Raw genomic sequence first — 6000 nt, 5'->3', positions numbered from 1 at the left:
CTCCAAAATAGAATCCCATCCTTTCCAAGGCTTATACTTCCTGATTACTACCCCAAACCACACAGAACTTCAAAACAGACCAGTAGAGCTTCACATTACCCTTTAAATTCCGAGAGCTTGGCTTTGTTGTTTCTGTCTCCTGAAACTGAACTTCCAGATGTTCAAGCTGGATTTAGAGAAGGTAGAGGAACCAGAGATCAAATCACCAACATCCGTTGGATCATTGAAAAAGCAAGAGAGTTCCAGAAAAACATACACTTTTGTTTTATTGACTACACCAAAGCCTTTAACTGTGTGAATCACAACAAACTGTGGAAAATTCTTCAAGAGATGGGAATATCAGACAGACCACCTGACCTGCCTCCTGAGAAATCTGTATTCAGGTCAAGAAGCAACAGTTAGAACTGGACATGGAACAACAGACTGGTTCCAAATCAGGAAAGGAGTACATCAAGGCTGTATATTGTCACCATGCTTATTCAACTTATATGCAGAGTACATCATGCAAAATGCCGGGCTGGATGAAGTACAAGCTGGAGTCAAAATTACCCAGGAGAAATATCAATAACCTCAGATATGCAGATGACACTTATGGCAGAAAGTGAAGAACTAAAAATCCACTTGATGAAAGTGAAAGAGGAGAGTGAAAAAGTTGGCTTAAAACTCAGCATTCAGAAAACTAAGATCATGGCATCCAGTTCCATCACTTCATGGCAAATAGATGGGGAAACAATGAAAACAGTGACAGACTTTATTTGGGGGGGGGAGGCTCCAAAATCACTGCAGGTGGTGACTGCAGCCATGAAATTAAAAGACACTTACTCCTTGGAAGAAAAGCTATGACAAACCTAGACAGCATATTAAAAAGCAGAGACATTACTTTGCCAACAAAGGTCCGTCTAGTTAAGGCTATGGTTTTTCCAGTAGTCATGTATGGATGTGAGAGTTGGGCTATAAAGAAAGCTGAGTGCTGAAGAATTGATGCTTTTGAACTGTGGTGTTGGAGAAGACTCTTGAGAGTCCCTTGGACTGCAAGGAGATCCAACCAGTCCATCCTAATGGAAATCAGTCCTGAATTGGAAGGACTGATGCCGAAGCTGAAACGCCAATCCTTTGGCCACCTGATGCGAAGAACTGACTCATTGGAAAGACCCTGATGCTGGGAAAGATTGAAGGAGGGAGAAGGGGATGACAGAGGATGAGATGGTTGAATGGCATCACTGACTCGATGGGCATGAGTTTGAGTAAGTTCTGGGAGTTGGTGATGGACAGAGAAGCCCGGCGTGCTGCTGTCCATGGGGTCACAAAGAGTTGGACACGACTGAGCAACTGAACTGAACTGTCTCCTGACACTTGGTCTTTCACCAACCCCTTGGAGAAGGAAATGGCAACCCACTCCTGTACTCTTGCCTGGAAAATCTTATGGACAAAGGAGCCTGGTAGGCTACCGTCCATGGGGTTGCAAACAGTCGGACACAACTGAGCAATGTTACTTATAAAACAGTGCCCCAATCTGACACAGTCTGACCTGGATTCAAATTCTAACAACATTGTTCTGTCTACGGGATCTTGAATAAGTTAATTAATCTCTGGGACCCTCACTTTCCTAATTAGGTAAATTAAAATAATAATACTTACATTTCCAGGATGTTGAAAAGATTAAATGAGATGATTTAACCTCTCTCCTGTGTGAAAGCATCTAACAGACACTTTATGATGATTTTTCTGGGACAATTACAGGAAAAAGTGAGCTATCCTACCAAATTCCCAGAGCATGTTATACCACTGCACTTTCAAGCCACCTCCAATTATTAGTTATTTTTTTAATTTATTTATTTTTTAACTGAAGGATAATTGCTTTACAGAATTTTGTTGCTTTGTGTCTACCTTAACTCCCTACATAGGACCAGAGGATGTGACAAACCTATTTATGGCTTCCTGATACCTGAGACATACACAGTTGGTCACACTGAGGGGAAAAGGAGAAAGATCCTCATGGTTGACATTAGTAGTTTAAAGATTCTTCTGAATTTGGAGACTTATCTAACATTCAGATTGTTCCTCTGAGCTTTACCTAATCGTGCAAATGGGAAGTCACCTCAGAACGACCTCCTTTTTTTATTTCTGTTGTTACTGAGTTTAAATCCAAATACAAAGGCTGAAAATACTCATATCTAAATACTATCCACTTAATTTCATATTGCTCTTCATGTTCAAAACAATTAAGAGCAAACCAAAAAGAGAGTATTTTGCAATACAACAGATTGCCAAAATAGGAACCCAGGCAGAAAATTAAAAGGTTAATGAAGAGTCAACCCAGTCCAGCTGGCATGCTAAGCCAGTGACTAGCACCCTCACAATAATAAGAATTACAAGCATATGTCTTCAAAGAAATAATTGAGGCAGAAGGGACTCATTTCACTAGGCCATCATCATGGCCAAACTTACACCTAAGCCAATGCAACTTCAGAAAACCTATGACTCTTGCCTTAAGAAGCTTCAGACCACTTTACAGAATCACTGCGCTAGTCAATAGCACCCTACTTCTGCAGGAGTAATTTATGGTCCCCTAAATCAAGGACTTTCCACTGTTCAATAAAACTCTCTCCTGAATTATAACAAAAGTCAAAACTAAGTTCACCCAGACTGCTGCTGCTGCTGCTAAGTCACTTCAGTCATGTCCCACTCTGTGCGACCCCATAGACGGCAGCCCACCAGGCTCCGCTGTCCCTGGGATTCTCCAGGCAAGAACATTGGAGCGGGTTGCCATTTCCTTCTTCAATGCACGAAAGTGAAAAGTGAAAGTGATGTTGCTCAGTCATGCCCAACTCTTAGCGACCCCATGGACTGAAGTCTGCCAGGCTCCTCCATCCATGGGAGTTTCCAGGCAAGAGTACTGGAGTGGGGTGCCATTGCCTTCTCCGTCACCCAGACTGGCAACATGCAACCGGAAGCTCTCCATGGCCCCCATGCATTATTTCAGAGAGGGCAGAAGCCCTGGCATCTGTGAATCCCACCCAGCAGCTCACCACTCCCCAGTATGGTTATCCCCACACCCTGCCCCTGTGCCAGGAATCTGGAGACAACCTACAATGGGGACAACCTGTCTTCTTGGATCAAGATCGAGGAGCATCTTGCTCCTTCTCTGGTAGATGGACATAGCTGCTGTATAAGAGGCTGCAAAATGACCAAAGGGAAATCTTTTATTTTTTGTTGTTGTTGTTGAAGTATAGTTTATTTACAGTATTATATTAATCTCAGGTATGAAACATTGTGATTCAGTATTTTTACAGATTATACTCCATTAAATGTTATTACAAGATAATGGCTATAATTCCCTGTGCTATGTAATATATCCTTATTGCTTATCTATTCTACACACAGTTGTTTGTATCTCTTAAACCTACACCCCTAATTTGCAACCCCCACCACTCCTTTCCCCTTTGGTAACCAAAGGAAACCGTTCAAAATGTACATGTATTTAACTGCAATATAAGCTCAATATGAGCTGCAATTGCTTCACATGGAAAAAATCCAAGGCCTTCCCAATGGAGAACTCAGACTATGAAGGTGATGGGCACTAAGGAATAGGAGCAGGTTGGCAAGATTCTCAGGACACGTTTGGATATAATTGCTTATTCTTTTTTTCCAGGAAAAGTCCCCATAACAGGGAAGGAACCCCTCCTTGCCTCTTTCCAGTAAATTCTCCTCATAGCACGTTGTACCTCCCCGGGGACATTTAGAGACTGCCATTCATTTAATTGCTTGAAAAGCCCAAACCAAACAAGAGTCACTGGAGCTTGGCCCTGTTTGTTGGCTGTCTGCAGATTTACAATTTAGCACCATGTGGATCTTCCGAGCCAAAGTGTTAGAAATCTAAGGGGCGCATTCCACCTCTCAAAGTACAATGGGCAAGCGTGGAAAAGCTTGAGAGTCCCCACAAGGCACCAAACCCAATTACATTGCAACACGTGTGCAGCCCTTTAAGCTGCTCATTAACATTTGGAAAATTCTTCTGGTAAATGTCTTCATATCCAATTTAGCCTTCTTTCCCCTTCTCTCCACCACCCTCATTTCATAGACAGGCCACAGTAATGAGCTATATAAACGTAACTCTTTAAAAGAAGAATGTCATCACTTCGGAATACAAGAGAACGGTGCATGTCGTGTGTGTCTACAAACTGCAGTTGCTGTCTGTTAGAGTTTGTAGCAACTTTTAAATCTGTCAACACGGCATGAATTTCATACTAAGCTCCTTCCCAGTGCTTGAGCCAGGAAGCAAAGGGGGAACAGGCTGTATCATTTATGGGCAGGCTGGTATTGGGTCAACTGTGACATCACACTCCGCTACCACCGTAACGAGGTGAAAGGCTAGGCTGCAACAACATGGCACTTTGTTTATTGGGAAAATTTAAGTGGGGGCTGTATTTCAACTTCTGATAAAACTGGAACAAAGACTAGGGATTACAGATTTTTAACAGCTCCAAACAAGAGGAGAGTGAAAAAGAGAGGAGCCATCTAGGAACTTAGTGAAAAATGCCAAAAGTCAAAGGATCCAAGTAGGCTCCAAGCAGACTGGTTCCTTGGCATTTATTTTGGACATGTCAGCTCAGCTAAAACATAGGCACATCAGCCAAGTGTCTAATTTTTATTTCTTTCCCATGATTAATATTTAAGCAGAGAGGAGAAACCTAAATTGTGTGTATATTTTAAAAAATATGGGTCCCCTGTTTAATACTCTGGCAAGTCTCTACCTTGGTCTAAGTTATATATTCAGAAGTATAACCTCAAATATGTTTTCTAACGTCTTCTTTTTTTGTTCACACTGATATTGGATACCATGATCAAATCCTGTTTCTCCATATAATTACATACAACATTTGAATTAATTAATAACCTACTGAATACAATATTGTGTGGTAAGAGATATTTGGCAAACAAGAGAGAAAGAAAAAGTTTTCAAGATCTAGCTATATTTAGAATTAGGAACTTTTTATGTAGATTTGTAGCTAATACCTGCACTTTGGTGTATTTGTCACACCTAGAGGCCCCATCCGCACAGAGTGCCCAGTGTTTGGGAAACCATCATGTCAACAGCTGACTGTGAGGTAAGGCAGAGTAAAACGAGGACGCTGGGTAAGTGCAGGTGCTAATGGCAATCTGAAGAAAAAGGCACTAAATTCACCTAAAATTATTTTATCTTCTGCTGAGAGAACCCCTACTCCCAAACTAGTCCTTTATGTATACATACATATATCAGTGAGGCAATGCTGCTGCTGCTGCTAAGTCGCTTCAATCGTGTCCGACTCTGCGCAACCCCATAGACGGCAGCCCACCAGGCTCCCCTTCCCTGGGATTCTCTAGGCAAGAACACTGGAGTGGGTTGCCATTTCCTTCTCCAATCAATAAGGCAATAGGTTTGAGCTATTCTTATTGGGATGGGACCCAAGTTCTCTCTCAAGAGAGAAAGACACCAAAGCATCACACCACCAAAATCTGGAGGAGCTTATTTTTCAAATTGCTCTAAATAGTTCTTCTACTTCATGTAAGTGAGAAATTTATTCTAAAAGAAAACATCCATTGTAGAACCATTACTCTTTTCCTCTTAATTTTCTCAGCTCTAATCAGATACAACCTAGTAGAACTGGGCCTAAATTTTACCAATTCATCCCCTCAATTTTTGTGAAATACTAGTTGCTTCCCACTTCTTAGGAATCCCAATATTAATTGGACTCATGTTTTTTTCCTAATTATGGGCCTCTGAGAAACTTTGCCTATCTCCATGGTGACCATATAGTCCTTCATCAGCTCCAAGTTAACCCCTTCTTTGCTATTTCCTCTTTCTGTAGATGCTCTGCTGATCACCCAGATGCTTAGCTAGGAACACAGACTACTTATTTTTCATTCCCCACTGTCAGGGTAATTACACTGCTTGAAATGTCAAATAAACAGCATGATCCCTAGAATTCAAAAAAAAAAACAAAAAAACAAAAACCTTTC

This window comes from Bos indicus, chromosome 2, assembly GCF_029378745.1.
Source record: "Bos indicus isolate NIAB-ARS_2022 breed Sahiwal x Tharparkar chromosome 2, NIAB-ARS_B.indTharparkar_mat_pri_1.0, whole genome shotgun sequence".
NCBI lineage: Eukaryota > Metazoa > Chordata > Mammalia > Artiodactyla > Bovidae > Bos > Bos indicus.
Note: the sequence above shows the minus strand (reverse complement) of the source record.